We start from the raw sequence: 17193 nt of genomic DNA, 5'->3' as shown, positions 1-17193 counted from the left end.
GGTCCGGAATAGTATCTGTGGAATTAAGGAATTCATATAATATAAGGAATAGAACTCATATAAGCGTTAGGCAATATGCCACTGTCTTTCAGGTGGAAATTTATTAGGCCTATTACAAAGAAAAGAACTACTCTACGAAAGACAACTATATCAACCGTAGTAAATCCCAAAGCATTTTGGGATGCTGTTGTTACTTTCATTTTCAAACGAAATGCGCCCTTAATTGAGTGTTAAACGTAAGCAGGAAAATACATTTATACCTTATTACCTTTTTAATTATATAAATATAGATACAGGTTGTGCAGACAAACTGTACCCGATAAGTTAATTTTTTCTGTTAATAATTTTTTTTTATACATAAGAATTTAATTATTTAGTCAAAAATCATTGAATATAGAAAAAGTGGAATCTAAGTTTATTTAGCAGAATTTCAATTGATGCCGATTCGTCATAAACTCGAAATAACTTGAACTGAATTTTTGAAAAGACAAGATATACGTGATTGGCTGATTGTGTGTGTGTGTGTGTGTGTGTGTGTGTGTGTGTGTGTGTGTGTGTGTGTGTGTGTGTGTGTGTGTGTGTGTGTGTNACGATAAAGAAAATGTTTTTCTGAAACCTACATCACACCAGACCGCATCTCACGATTTCTGAATAATTATCGATTAACGGTCACTAATCACCACACATTTCTTTCAAACCTTCATAAGAAAATAATTTTTTATTAAAAACTCATGAATTTCTGTTCTCGCTTAATTTGGTACACTAAAGACGTTTTTCAAGTGTAATTATTATGGCTTAAGTGTTTGTGTTAATTATCGATCAAATTGACCTCTTCAATATGAGTTTCTATTTTGATTGAAAATCCCACTCAAATATTGTTCAATATCTTAAAAGTGAAAAAGGATTAAATTATGAATACAAACATATTCCCATCGTACGGAGAATCACATCATTTATTTACGATGAAAGTTTTAATAATTAAATCCAGCCATTAACTGAGCGGAACAATTTGAACTTGGAATTAAAAAATTCATGTGTACGAGCTGCTTAACGATATAATTAAAAATTAACTTCATGTTAAAATTATTCCATGTATCATTGTAATTGGATAGGTTTAGCCACTAATCCCTTCAAGTTTAATAAAACAAGTTTCCCATTCTGCAAGAGGGCCGTGACACGAACATTGATGTTGCTAACGTCTTCAGACACCGTCAGAGATAACAATTTCGTTGTTTTAGTTAAAAATTAATATTTAGTTGACAATATTTATATTAAATAAAAGGGATGAAGGAATTGAATGCAAAATACAATTCTTTTGTGTGTTATAATCCCCTTTTAAAATCTGATGATCAGACTGAAAAAATGTCTTAAGGCGTACCTTTTGCCTACTCTTTTCCGGCTTCTGAACTGTATTAGCTCTGATATCGAACGTATAACTTTTTATTTCATCATAACAGGAAAAAGTATTGCAAAGTGGTTTGAATCTGGTCCGCGACACCAAGTCGATACAGTTGATTCAAAATACGTTCAAACAAGTTAACGACCCAAAACATGCAGCCAGAATAAGAAAACTTTACATAAACCCAATTGAAAATTTATTAGCCATAGTGGGGAGAAAATTCCGAAAATTGAAATGTTCTTCAAGAAATAAGCTTATTGTGAGTTGTTCAAAAATGCCATTTTTTGTATTTTAAGTAACACTTAATTATTTTTTAACAAATAATCTATGACCTGAAGAATTCAATGAATGAATAATTCTATTGTTGAATTATCTAGTTTAGCTCTAAGTCAAATTAAAGAATACAATTAAAACCAAATATATAAATAGTTTCTTTGGCATTCAAAAATGTCATTTTTTTGTATTTTAATGTAACACTTAATTATATAAAACAAATAATTATATGAAGCGTATTATTGAACCATCTAGTATATGGTGCCAAGAAATTTTTAGTTTTTAAATAAACTCAAAGAAGAATATCCTAAAAAACCGAATGCTTGAATAATTTTTTGCCCCTCTGTGTGTGTGTGTGTTTATGGGTACATTCTTACTGTTAGATTGTATTCTGGGACATTATTACTAATTAAATACGTAATCTCTTTTTTTAAGCTAAAGAATAATTATTTTATAGTTCTAAGACAATAAATGATATTTAGTAATGGCTTCATGAAGTCACGATAGCCCAAGTGGATAGAGCAGCGGCGTATTGACAGGGGTTCGAATCCCGCTCCTGATACGAGCTTTTTCATCTCAACCAAGACTACACAAAAAGAATAATTATTTGAAATAATTAATATGATCAGTTAGACCACTAAACATAAATGGATTAAAATGAGATCTTCACTTTTACTATCCTAATGGAAACCCTTGATTAAAAATGAGGATTAACATTTGTTTGTTTTTGGTTTGTATTTTCGATTTTGTTTTATCCAACTTACAAGAATATATCGGTTAATTTAATTAAAATTAATAGTAATGGAGTAAAAGACAAATATCCCTATTTATTTTTGGGCAGTTTAGTTGAACAACATGCCCCCAACTTTATCATTTCTACAAGTTATTAATGCTTTGTTTACGTTATGCCTAGTTATTATGGAAAATAAACAAATAAATACAAGAGTTCATTTTGTGTATTGGAGTGTATTTTGAAGATATAGTCAATCATTTAAAATTACACCTAAATGGATGACGTTCCGTCTATCCCTACGTAAAATTATTGATCCCTTCAATTGTTGTCCTATCATTTTTTTCTCCAAGCGGAATAATGCAGTTATCACCGATATTACAGCCCCTTCCCGAAATCTTAAGACGGATAAGATAATAGTTTTGGGACAAAAAAAAAGTTATTTGTTGGATCGGGTGGCTCCCCCCCACATCTCGATCCTGGTGGGGGAAGCGGGTTCAATCTGGCCCAAGCGTTCAGTTGACGCCAAGCACGACTTGTGACCGGTTGTGTCCTTATCCCTTTTTGACAACCTGCCCGTCTGTTTCATTCAGGAATCGTTAATCAGATCGGGTGCCGGGATCCGGGTCGCGAAGTGCCTGTTCACTCATGTCAGGGAAGTCAGAAATAGCCGAATCAGCTGTAAGGGCTAAGGTAAATTGTTGAACTTTGTGCTTAGATCGGGAGACCTTTTCTCTCGAGTCATTGTCTCACTTCACGGTGAAGAGCACAAGACGCACGTGTGAGAAACTCCCGCATACCGTTCCCAAATGCACTGACCTTTGTTATAAATAGATATACTTTAAATGCCCTTCACAACTTAAGAAAATATCCTTCGCTCTATGAAAGAATCATTGACAGAAAGTTTCACGTTCTATTTCTTCTATTAACTACATACTTGTATCCCACGTGTGCAAACATTTAAAGTAATAAAATAATAAATGAGCATTTTAGCGAATTATTCACCTAACACAAATCCATAAGAATTCAAGACATTGGTGAGATAAACAGTACGCAATTTAAACGTTGATTTCCTTCATGACACAATAATTAAGTCAAAATTGATTCTTACGCGGGTGTTAAAGGGTTCGAAGCCTTTTGTCACGATGCCGGGAATACGTCAGTTAGCAAAATGTTTCTGAAAATTCCAGCATGACGTTTCTAGTTTATCTCGTCGATAAAAATGTGTAAACGTTGTAAATTCGAAACCTGTTGTACTGTAAATTATTAAACAAGATTGCCTTGCAGAGAAAAAAATTAAGATATGTCCGAACGTAAGCTTGCCTAAAGATAAACTAATTAATTTTGATAAGCTTTTGGTTTATGTAAATTCAAAATCACACAGAGGTACGATACTTTGGCCCAATTTTAAACTAATAAAAAACAAAAATATTATAAACATGTTTTAAATAAGTTGTTAGCGGAGAAGTATCGTTCAAGATGGGTTTTATTTTTGATTAATTTTTTAAATATACCGACAAACAGCATGGTCATAGTCGGCTCTCATGTTTTTTCTCGCTCTTGAAGGTGGGATAATAGGTCATCTCAAAAAAACCACAACCAGTTGTTTTAATTCTAAATTCTAAATTTTTAACCAGTTATCCACAACGTTTCGGATTTATTTTAATCCTTCCTCAGGTGAGTTAACGCAATGGTTAAAAAAGTGGTCGTTAGTCATTAATATTTTGTAACAGTTTATTTTAAAAAAGAGCCAGGGTGGTACTTATTCAGACTAGGAACAAACGTTTTAATATTTTGAACCTGCGTTTGTTCATAGTCTGAATAAGTACCACACTGGCTCTTTTTTAAAATAAACTGTTATAAAATATTAATGACTGATGACCACTTTTTTAACCATTGCGTTAACTCACCTGAGGAAGGATTAAAATAAATCCGAAACGTTTGGATAAAAACTGGTTGTGGTTTTTTTGAGCTGACCTATTATCCCACCTTCAAGAAGGAAAAATCATATTATTGTATGTTTATGTGGATGCCATCTTAATTTAGAGTCGAACGTGAGGCCAAGATCTGGTATTTTCAACATATTCGAAGGCCATATATTTCATTGCAAGAGGGGGGACACTATGTTCGTTCCTCAGTCTACAAAAATGTACAGCTTTTGTCTTGGTCCACGACAAACACAATTCTATACCATCGGCCATCTCGACAGTCGTATTAATAGCGTTCTGCAGTTTCCTACCAACCTCTTCTTATTTTTTCCACTTAGGTATTTAGGTCATTCACATATAATGATTTCATTATCTGTGGTTGTATTTTGTAGTTTATATTATTTACAGCAATTGCGAAGAGAGTCATGGAGAGGACTGCCCCTTGCGGTATTCCCATTTCCTCAGTATAGACTTCACATAATGTGTTACCAGTACTTACTTTGAATTTTCTGTTTTGTAAAAAACTCATTATAAATTTCATTATAATTCCTCGTAGTCTCCAATTCGTAGCATTTCTTTATAATTCCAAAGCGCCAGGTAGTGTCGTAGGCCCTCTCGAGATAAAAAAATATTGCTGTTGCATATTCTCTTATGGGGTCACAAAAGGTTAATAAAGTTTATATCTAACATTATTCTCTGGTTCTTCTTTTTTGGTCGGTTTTTCTTATGTGTAGGTTTTTGATGAAGTAATCCAACCTTTTTGTTTGTATGTTTTTATTTATGCATGTTTGTATGTTTTTAACATGCACCCTTTTCAGACAACTCTCCCAAAGACCTTACATGTGTAAACCAAAAAACTACTATAGGCAATACTTTTGTTAATTCGGTATAAACTTTTATCTCAATTATTCATTTTATTGCTTCTATCTGACCTGAGATAAAAGAGTTTACTGTTTGCATTGCTAATCTAAATTAAAGTCTTCCAGCGACGAATTACATCATCCGAAATATCTCGTATTTTCGTGAGAAAAACAAAGGTCATCAAGCAAACATGACGAATCCATCCGGCCGACGTTCAGCGGGAGTAGGCGGGCCAGGATAAAATGTTTGAAAGAAATAAGGAGGAGTTCAAAAACACCCTCTTCCATTTATGTAAATGCGATTAAAATGCGGGCTAAAGAAGATAAATATGAATCCTTATCGTCTGTTCTGCAGGAGGATGTGATCAACGACGTGGAAAGGTCTAGGGGGTCATGGAACTACACAGATATCATTTTCTAGATCCGTATTGCTAATGTTCGAAGTTTTTGAAAATGGAAAGAGATACAAGGACCGACCACATTTTTTAAAATGTTTTTTATAGTGAATAAAAAATATTTTCACTGGATAAAAGTTGAATGGTCCCAGTTTAAAAGGTCCAATCTTATAAATGAATATAATTATCTCACAATTTTTTTTACGTTAGAAATCACCCAATGTTTTTGTTTATACTTTATTTTTTTAAACTTTTATTAGGGGAAATAAAAGTTAATCCTGTATCCCTTGGTAATGAAATTCCGTGTTTTGAGTGCCATTCTCAAGTTTTTAAAACCGGACTCCAAGGTTGTCCGGTCTCCCAGTCGCGTTTATATAAAGCCGGTTTATCGTCGAACTCTTTGTCATTATAAGTCTGATCTTGACCAAGAGGCTGGTAGGCGCCTTGGGAAGGAAACTTAGGAACCGATAAAATCATCTCCAGTAGCATCACGTGTTCCGAGAGCAAAAGGTTTCTCTGGTCCAGCACGATTAAATGACATCTGAACATTTCGTAACAATCCTTGATATCCTAAGGCTAAGAGTCTTCAGTTTACTATATTATTACAGAAATATCAACTTTTTATCGGACGCCTTTGGCCGTTTCCATTAAAAAATCGCAAAAGACGAGAGTCTTTTATTTATAAGGGTTTTTTCATAAAAAGATTTAAGATTATTGATCACCAGGAAGGAAAATCGTTAAAATGTGAGTAAACGAAGATTATTATATAATATTATCAGATGCAAAATTTTACGTATGAAAGTTATAACCCTTTCAACCTCCACTTATTATTATTTATGAATAATTATAAATATAATAAGTAATAGTAAGTACTATTTAGTGATGTTAATTAATGATTATTTAGAGATCGTGAGATGCGGTCTGGTGTGATGTAGGTTTTGAAAAGCTAATGTTTAGATCATTTTTATTGAGATCATCTTCAGGGCCTGGGATATACAAACGATGTTTAAATTATTATTTGGAGATCGTGAAATGCGGTGTGGTGTGGTGTAGGTTTTAGAAAAACATTTTCTTTATCGTGCCAACGTTTCGATCTTTATTGAGGTCATCTTCAGGGCTCAAAGTGTTTGTTTTCCGTGTAGATGTGTCATTCTTGTGAATCGTGTTGAGAGTGCTCAGAGGGTTTAAATTTTACAAATACATTTTTGCACATCCTACATGTATTTGTAAAATGTAAACAATGTTTATAAATCCCAGGCCCTGAAGATGATCTCAATAAAGATCGAAACGTTGGCACGATAAAGAAAATGTTTTTCTAAAACGTACGTCACTCAGACCGCATCTCACGATTTTCGAATAATCATTGACTGACGGTCACTAAACACCACACATTATTTATAATGGCATGCTTTCTCATTTTTTAATTTTTGTGATTTTGGAAAATGAAATAACCTTTTTTTACACAAACAAAATTGATTGGTTTACAAAAATATGGCTTTGAAGAACAAATAATATAAAATATTCACAAAATTTTAAAACAACACATTAAATAACAAGTATTGAAATTGAAAAATATCGATTACTCTGGGGTAGTATGAATGTAATTTATTAGCGCGATTGGAAAGGCTTATTTCCCAATTACGACGAGAAATATCGAGTGCTCGGGGCTAAACTAAAATAATGCGCTCCGACATTGAGAACGTTATCAATTTCTTCATCATCGTGATCATCGAAATCTTCCATAATGGGATCGAGTAGTTTTGGAGATAGCTCATTCTGACCTCTCCATCCGAGTAATTTTTTATTACATGCAACATAGATAAACAAATAAATAAGTACAAATAAATTTTTGTGAACTAGAATTTCACAAATAATTAAAAAAAGAAAAATCAATAACAGAATAAGGTTCAATGAAAATTATGAGAAATAAAAACGTTCCATTGAACTAAGCTGAAAACAGGAATTATGTTTTATAAGCTGTTATTCAACACGGTTACTTTTACATTTCCAAATACCTTACAATTACGAAACCAGTTTTTATTGTAAAATAACGTAAAGCATAAAGAAAATTGACTTATCTGAGGTCTTAGGTGTGCCTAACTTAACTGGAAAGTGAGTGAAACCCGGAGATAAAGTACTACTAACAAGCTTGCCTGAATGACCAGACAAACGTTCGCGAAGAATGTTGCTCTACAGATTCACACACTTTGTTTAAATATATCCGATTGGGAAGATCTCCAGGTCGATGTTTCGAACCTTGAAACATGCGGAAAAGTTGCTATTGCCCCGGGGCAACAATGCCGCTGAAAGGGTTAAATACAAAACTGTTTCAATTTCTTCGTTGATTTATAATATTTGTAACGATAACTTTACTGGACATTTTTAGTCATCTACAATTTGGCAAGTAAATAGGAATATACAAATATCAAATAAATATTTTCCACATACGAAAAAACTTTTCATACATGTTTTTGTCAACGATCGCATAGAAAACTATAGTATAAATGTTTAATTTTTTCTTGAATTATCAATATAATAAGTTTATCACATTTATGTTATTTGTACTTTATTGCTGGTTTGGTCTCGAAAATGTTGGTTGAATAATGTCTCTAGCGTGTTAAACTTATCTGGAACCTTTTTGTGTAACTTTATAGACTAATATTTATATTATTATAAGCTGTACTAGGACCTAATCTAGATAATGACAGATCATCACCATACATCGTGATATAGTGATCAAATTAACCTTGACAAAGTTTTGTAACATACATAAAAAGTGAACTGTTTAGTATTGATTTGGGAGCATAAGTATTTTAAGGTTTATAAACGCCTTTGTACATTCATAATATTATTTTAATTTACATTAAATTCTTAGAGGTCACGAGTTGTGTCCTATAGGCGGCGTGATTTTTAGTGTGAAGAAAGCTTGTGCAAGTGGATTGGTGTGTAAGGAAAGCTTGGAAAGTAAGTTTGGTTAGTGACATAATGGGGAGTGTTGAGGATACAACAGTCGAATATGGATTGAATAGATAGAATTCTTTGGATGTTGAAGATTGTTGAGCCCCACATTACACAGAGGGTTAAATTTGTGCGGATATAGTTTTAAGTTCGCGTCTGAGTTGTCTGCATCCTGTTTTTTTTATCTGGTCGGTTTCTATGTAAGTCGGATTTCTAAGTAGTACTGAATTACTGTTGTAGTGGACTGGTGGGCAAGTTTGCCTTCACAGTGTGAACAAGAAGACTCTTTTGCTCATTCAACTTGATGTTCCAGTCTGGATGTCTAGGAGCTTTTAGGTCGGTTCTGCTGCTAGAACTTGGTCAGAGGATCGGTGTCTTCCGCGCAGATTGAGATTTGGGTGTTAAGGTGTGTCGGTACGTTATCGGCGTAAACTGTGAAGAAATTGGTCTTACAATACACACTTATCAGCGTAAACTGTGAAGAAATTGGTCTTACAATACACACTTGCGAAACCCCTGTCTCGATAATTTAATTCCTTGTTTGAAAAGAAGACCGTGGTGACTGCCTCAGTGACATTTCTTAAATTTCTGAGCATATTATTAGAGGAAGGATTCAGCTAACGCGAAGTCGCCAGGAGACAATGTAAATTACTCTACAATAGGAAGAACTCTTCAGTGCTTCAGAGAAACATGGCTTCATATTAATAGGCAAGAGCAGAGTCGACGAGAGACATGATAGATTCATCCGTTATCAGGCGCTACGAAACCGCAGCTTTATGGGAATAAGACGAGAAATATGAAAAGACAAGTCCAAAATGTTTCGATTTCTTCTAGGACTGTAAGAAGAAGGATCAATGAAAATAACCTCACGTTCCGGCACTTGGTTCGTGGACCTCTTCTGACCACAGCTCAGAAAATGGCCCGGCTTCAGTTCGCACGGGAACTGTGAATTGGACATTTGAAGATTGGGACGAGTGGACGAGTTGAGGTGAGAGTTGGCCTCAAATCTTACAATGGGCGTTATTTTATGTCGAGACGCTCAGGAGAAAGGAACGCCTCCAGCTGTATGGTTCTTCAGGTGACATTCCATGGTGGGTCACCGATGTACAGAGGTGGCATTACCTTGGACGCCCGCACAGAATTGGTTGTTGTGTGAGGTCTTACAATCTCACAAAGGTACTTACAAGACATAATCGAAGAACATGAAGTGCATTTGCCCCCATATCGGTGAGAGATTTTTGCTACTGTAGGATAAGGAGACCCCTTAGGGCAAGTATTGTGGATGACTACTTGAATGAGGTTGGAATTGAGTGCTTGTTCGGTACAGCTCGAAGTCGAGATTCAAACCCAATCGGACAGATTTCATAAGTGACGAGTACGACGGTGAAACCCACGTACTAACAACCTAGAAGAGTTGGAAACGGCTGATATTGATGAATGGGATAGAATCCTTCAGGATTTTATCAAAAATTTTTTCTAAAGAACGCAAAGGTTTAAAAAGGATTATTGGACGTGATTCGTGCCAGAGGTGGAGGAAATTACTCCAGATTAAAGGGGGCAAAAAGGTTTATAAGATTTTTATTTGTTTTTGATTTTCTTTGGTCTTTTCATTTTTAAGTGTCTTAGTTTTACAATCAAGCCTTTTTTTTGGTTTGCAAAAATACATTAAAATTTAAGGGTGGTGCGTTTATTTTGTTCATCAGTGTATTATTTAGAATTTTAAATAGTTTTATACAGCATGCAATTGCAAAAGTTACAACATTAATTACATTTGAATCAATAATTTGAGTAAGTGTAGCACTTGAAATTCTAATTTGCTTTCAAGCTTTTATAAATGTTACTTATAGCTCATTGGTTTTTCTCTGTTTGTTCAGTTTGAAATAAAGCTAATCAAATCTAGTAATTGAACATCGAAATGGATAGTACCATTTAATATATCCTTTATAGTTTCAGTGTATAATTTAAAAAAATGCCTTCGAGGATTTTAAAATTGATTTTAATCGATTTCATAGTTGACAAGCGAACAGTGATCCCCGAGTGTATTTCTACCCTCATCAACAACCCAGTTTTAAACCAGGTTGTTGGATTTGGAGGTATAGAAAGCACTTTCTACTTTTTAAACATTCATACTCAACCATAGTCGGGATTTTTTGAACGTGACGATAAATAGTTATCAGCGTGCGTTACGCAAAAATATTCTTCGGTTGACAATCTCAACATTCCATTCAGGAGAAATCCACCGAGTAGGAATTTTCCAACTATGAAAATGGCACATTTGACATTATTATCACGTTATCGAGATTGTACGTTCATTATTAATTCCTCGCATTTCTCGATTTTAATGAGGATGAAGCATAAAGACTAAGTCATTAAGTTGGTAACTCCATTATTTGACATTTTCGCCGTCAGTGCTGTCATCAGCCTTCACAACCTTTGAGATTAATAGAAAGTCCAATCTGACTCAGCCTTTCTTTTCGGTTTCATCGAAGACTACAAAATCCCGTCATCATTACTTAGTATATTTCTATTTAAAAACAATTAGAAATCATTTTACTTTTAAACCTGAGTTCAGGAAGTTTTATAAATAGCTAAGGCAGAAGAAACGAAGGTGCAAAGTGAAGGGAATTTAATCTCTTGACCATGAAAGATTTAAATACAAAGAAGCAAAGTGAAATTTAAAATTTTGTCAAATTTAATATACATCCTTTTTTATTTCGTTAATATTACATTCCTTATTACCGTACATAAATTGTTTAAAAGAAGATTCGAGAGATATATTAAGATCAAATAATGCTGAATTGTGAAGGTCATGTAATAATAATTTATTCACGTAGATTTTATTAAAAATCCATCTAAAAATTGAGTATAAACATGTTGGAGTCGAACATTTTTCAAACAATAAGATATTTAAAAAGGCTTCATCAATAACAATACAATACAAATATAACCATTTGGAAGTTTTGAATCGACTCCTAGAAGGAAAAAAGCATCCAAAGATTGGCTATAAAAGGAAATCCCCAAAATCTACCCTAGTTACATTCACCTATCAGAGATTTACCTGATTATGTGTGGTGGGAAATACCTTGTGTTGTCTTTCTGCTGGTAAGACCAAACAAACAGTAGCAATCAGCAAAAAAGAGTACAAGAAAAAAATTGACAAAATTATCACAGACACAAACACATACAGCATAATCAAATCAGACCCTACTCCTTCTCTCATCAAACAGACAAACAAAATTCTTACCTGATTTTGTTGATTCCGTCAAATATTTAGGCACACACTCGATAAAAGATTACATATTAAAAATATATCAGTGATATGATTAAACGACTTTTGTGGAGAACACGTCTTTAAAAGCCCATTTTTGACAAAACTTCTTCACTCTCACTGTTCAACAAAAGGTACTATCACTTTTCTGTTCCATTTGGTAGTATGCGTCATCTTTCCTTGGGTCTGCAAGGTTCCTCGCGAGATTTTTGAAAAAAATCTCACTGGCACTCTCAACACGACACGCAAGGCACAATTGCACAAAAGACAAACACTTTGAGCCCTGAAGATGATCTCGATAAAGATCGAAACGTTGGCACGACAAAGAAAATGTTTTTCTGAAACCTATATCACATCAGACCGCATCTCACGATTTCTGAATAATTAGTGATCTAAATGTACGAAACGTCGCCGAAATGGTGAAGCATATGTGATACTGCATCACGACATAAAGGAGCACCCGAATACCATCTTCACTGATTTTGTCCAATCTTGCCGCCGGCACATGAACTTAAAAGTCTGAAAAGGAGACATCATACTGACCTTGCTGTGTGTTGGGGGGAAGGGCGGATCTTAATTGACCCGCAAACTTCCGTACCGATTTCAAAGGTACACTTAAATTTTTCTCTGTTTTTTCTCTCTTTTAAATAGGTGGCCACTATTATATTTAAGAGGGATTTGGGAAAAAGAAAGGGGAGATTAATAATACTTTAAAAACAAAATTAAATATTTACAATTTATTTACACTAAGAAAAAAAAGGTAAAAAGAAATTTCCTTAATCATCCAAAATAATTTATGATCAAACCTACTGGCCAGGGTTTTACGAAAACCAAGAAAAAAACAAACGAAAGGGTACTGGGTGAGCTGACGACTCGCTTTGGTTTTACAAAAAAAAAATTAAAATAAAATAAAGACGAAACGAAAAGGTACTTGTTGGGTTGACGACTCGCTTATCCCAGCAATCGAAATAAGCGGTGTTGAGCTGGAGGTTCCTGCTGGGTTCCACTTCGACGAAGGTGCCTGTAGAGCCGGATGATGAAACAGTTGACGTAGTCCGTAAGGTCGGTGATGGGACGACAAGTTGTTGAACTTGAATCGATTGTGAAGGTCCAAAGAAAATCGATATTGGGTTCCATAATCGATTCGGTAAAGGTGCGTCTTGTGCTGACCCAGGCTAGCGAGAGACTAACTTGCTCCCGTGCAAAGGCCGAAGATACCGGCGTTATCGCTTGCCAAAATAAAAACAATAGGGCCCTCAGCGATTTAAACAGGGCCTCCCGAGGCGAACCTTGGTCAGCCGAAAACAACAAAATGGAGCTTCTTGGGCGTCAATACTGTGTAAATATGTATATATATTTTTGTTGGAGTTTTGGAGGACAGCCACTGGGTTGAAACTTTCTTTTTTAGGTTAATGCTATTGTTAATATAAATAGTTATGCTCCTGCTGATATAACTTCATTATTCATAACTTATGTAAAAAACGTGATCAGGGATGAAGCCAATTAGACAGAAAACAACATATCTTTACGTTGATTCCTAGTGTGTAGGCTGATCACAAACTGCCAAAAATTTTTCATTACTTGCCAAACTGTGTATGACAATGAAGTTACCTACATTAAAAAAATAAGTATAAGAATTGATTAGTTCTAATACTATTTAATAAATTTAATTAAAAATCAAGCGAAAAAGGATCTGCGGGTTGATAAATTTATTGTTTGATATTTACCTATCATTCTGGTCTGCCTTATCCTCGCTGATTTTTAATGTTCGTGAACCATCAAAAATCAGCTAGGATAGACAGACCAGAATGATAGGTAAGTATCAACCAATAGAAAAAGGATCTGTTCATTATTTTTAAATCACGTGCAAAAATTTCTTTTCTACGATTGGTATTTTCTTTGATTCGCGATTGGCTGTTATCATATTTGATCTATTTTACACTCTTTGGAATTTCAAATTAAATAAAAAAAGTTCTTTTGTAGGATTAAACGTTCGGAAATGTGGAATACCCGATGTTTATAATTTTGTGTTTCACCGGGTTTCGACCTGATAAATTTTCTTATCTCTCTCCTTGACCCACATTTCAATGTCGGCGTGGAGCTCACACGCAATGCCAATAAAACGCGTACACAAACGGTGTCACTTGGCTTTTGGGGGAAAATGTTTTTAAACTCCTACAGATCAATATTACGTTGTACGTATTTTCTGTACCTGTTGCTTAGCTCTAGGGCTTTTAACTATAGGATTTCCGGTTAGTGAACCGGGCAGGAACGTAGCGACCTTGGTGCTAGTTTCATCTATCTTCGCTTTATTCGATTCATTCGATTTTTCTCATAACGTTGTACTTGTGAACAAACGCGAATTCTCACTTTGACGATTCTATTATATTGATTTGTAATTACTTCCTTGCTTGGTGTTTATTTGGTTATCCTATATTAAATCACTTGCACTTCTATTATAATTAACCATGATTACGTTTCTTTATTAATTCAGCCAGTCCATCATTTCAATTCAATAACAAGCTTACATTAAACTACAAAACACTAAATAGATCTGACTAAATATAAGAATCCAGTAAATCTAAAATTGATCGTAAGTTTGAAACAAGGCTTGAATTGTAATGACTTTAAACCATTATCCTGTTCAAACAATCCTCTTTTTAAATATTGATCTCCTAAAGCAGCTATTGATTTCTTTATTAACTCACATACAGTTCGTATACAATTTATAAGAAGCTTACATCAAACTACGAAAACTGTGGATCAGATAAAGTGGTTAATTTATTGTGTGTGCGAAATTTGTAATGAAATTTTCTTAGTTACAGTTTTTAAATTACACTTTTACTCTCTCAACGGATTGTAATTTTAATACGCATTTCTTTCTTAGAGTCTGTACGTGCTTAAGCATCAAAAATTAAATTTTTACCTATTTCAGCAATTTTTTCAGGGTCGTGTAATTGTTCAAAGAGAGGCCAGAAAGTTGCCATATTTCGGTATCATTTTCTCAAAATCTACATAATATATTACAACAAATTTTTTCGTTTTATTTTCCTTAGTATACTATAAATACCTAAGATGTGGCATTTAAAAATATATAAATTAAAAATATTTGGGTTTGAAAGTGGGTAGCATCCATTTTTCTGAAGAACAGCTTATTTCCTTAACTCTACTTCTACCCGGAAGATATTAAATTTGATATGCATTTTTGCCTAGGGGAGACTGTACGCTATGCTTAAATATAGACATTTAAATTTTTTACCTATTTCAGCATTATTTGAAGGTCGTATAGTTGTTCAATTAGAAACCAGAAAGTTGCCTTAATTCGGTGCAATTTTCAGAAAAATGTATAATCAATTCCAACAAATTAGTTTTTCTTAGTATACTGCAAATTCGTAGGTAGGTGTTTTTAAAAACGTATAAATCGAAATAAAAAATATTGGGATCTGAATAGAGGATGGCAATCAATCATTTTGTGGACGAACAGCTGATTATTATCCTATATCATTTCGTTAGCTCTACATGCACGGGTGGATTTTGATTTTAATACGTATTTCTTACACACGAGAGTCGGTTCGTTCTGTGTAAGCATCGAAATTTATGTTTTTACCTATTTCACGATTATTTTAAGGTCGGTTAGTTATAAAGAAAATCCGAAAATTTTTCGTTTATCGATACCATTTTTTAAGAATTTATTTAATTATTTCATTTTGTTCTTTGTAGAATAATACAAATTTGTAGTTAGGAGTTTTTTAAATTTGTTAATTTTTGGCAACAACGTAAAGTTCTGACGAAATTTAACGACTTTTAAAAAAATAGAAAATCAAATATTTCTCAGTTCCTGTTTTTCTTCTATTTTGTATTTGCTCGCTACGATTATTTATTTATTTTTTCTACAAAAAAAAGGTTTCACCATGTTGAAGAGTTTTGGAATAAACTGTTCCTAATAAAACAGCGATCTTCCTATCGAGCTCGAATTTTTTTCGTTCCGATTTACGCCAAAAACGCTACACACCTATTCCTCTTGGAGAAAGGAGTCAATAAACGATGGTTTACTTCTGGAGGTAATTTCCGACACAATATAAAATAACGAAAGACGAGAGTCTCTGCATATTAAAAGGATGATTGATGCTAATTTCATAAAATTAGTTTAAATAATTTCACATCATTGCAACACTATTGGAAAATTAATTACCTAAACGAACATAAAGTAATCAGCAAATAAAGTTATATATCAATATTGTACAAGCGTTCAGAATGCATTACCTTAATGAAATGTTCTAGCAATGATAGATTCAGCATCCCTGTAACTATATTTAGAATTGAAACTTTAATTAAAATGTTCCTATTACCTCTATTAAATGAGTACTATTTAGTGACCGTTAATTAATGATTATTTAGAGATCGTGAGATGCAGTTTGGTGTGATGTAGGTTTAGAAAAGCTATCGTGTCAAAGATCATTTTTATTGAGATCATTTTCAGGGCGTGGGATATACAAACGATGTTTAAATTATTGTTTGGAGATCGTGAGATGCGGTTTGGTGTGATTTAGGTTTTAGAAAAACATTTTCTTTATCGTGCCAACGTTTCGATGTTTATTGAGATCATTTTCAGGGCGTGGGATATACAAACGATGTTTAAATTATTGTTTGGAGATCGTGAGATGCGGTTTGGTGTGATTTAGGTTTCAGAAAAACATTTTCTTTATCACGCCAACGTTTCGATGTTTATTGAGATCATCTTCAGGGCCTGGGATTTAGAAAATTGTTTGAATTATACAAATACATGTAAGATTTGAAAAAATGAATGTATAGAATTATAGAAATTTTAGGTTTAATCAAAGTATTTGTAGTCAATTAAAGTATTTGTATTCTGAGTACATGTGTCACTGTTGTGTGTCGTGTTGAGAGTGTTGGTGGGATATTAATGTTTTTTGTTTATATGTTTGATTTTGAAGGAGTTGGGAAGGAAGTAGGAATAAAAATTTATTTTTCTATGAACGGATAGGAGGCCTTCTCCACCTCGACATGAAAAGATGTGCTCCCCTGTATTTTATAACTCACTGGCCAGCTTCAGGTTGTTAATCAGCCTGCATAGCTTTGCCAGCGGCTTCTAACTCCTTAGTGTAGGATCTTGTTTGCGATTTTTCCTGTCCTAGTTGTAAAAAAGGTGCACCTACATAGACCTTCACAGAAACATAAAAAATGTTCTGTGGTCTCCTCCTCTTCGTAGCAGTAGCTGCACAGTGTTTCTTCCGTCTGTATTCCTAACCATGCAGGTGCTTTCTGAAGAGGCAGTGTCAGGAGTCCAACCAGAATCCTCCTTCTATTGCGCTTACCCTCCAGTAATTCCTTTGTAAATCTTGCTTATGGCTCTTCTATGAG

General features: G+C 34.0%; 1 protein-coding gene across 2 annotated transcripts in view; it reads left to right on the top strand.

The window, feature by feature from the left end:
- Window positions 1–2909: 2909 nt before the first annotated feature.
- LOC106663869 (furin-like protease 1) overlaps window positions 2910–17193 on the top strand; it is a 418429-nt gene continuing 404145 nt past the window's right edge. For both annotated transcript variants that reach the window (XM_014389073.2, XM_024226794.1), the window contains exon 1: window positions 2910–3095. The gene's annotated coding sequence lies outside the window, so the exon portion shown is untranslated. The remainder of the gene's footprint in view (window positions 3096–17193) is intronic.

The sequence above is a fragment of the Cimex lectularius genome, unplaced genomic scaffold (genome assembly GCF_000648675.2).
Source record: "Cimex lectularius strain Harlan isolate CLEC.00 unplaced genomic scaffold, Clec_2.1 scaffold7, whole genome shotgun sequence".
NCBI classification, from domain to species: Eukaryota; Metazoa; Arthropoda; class Insecta; order Hemiptera; family Cimicidae; genus Cimex; species Cimex lectularius.
The sequence above is the reverse complement of the archived record's forward strand: the minus strand, read 5'-3'. Positions and strand labels throughout refer to the sequence as shown.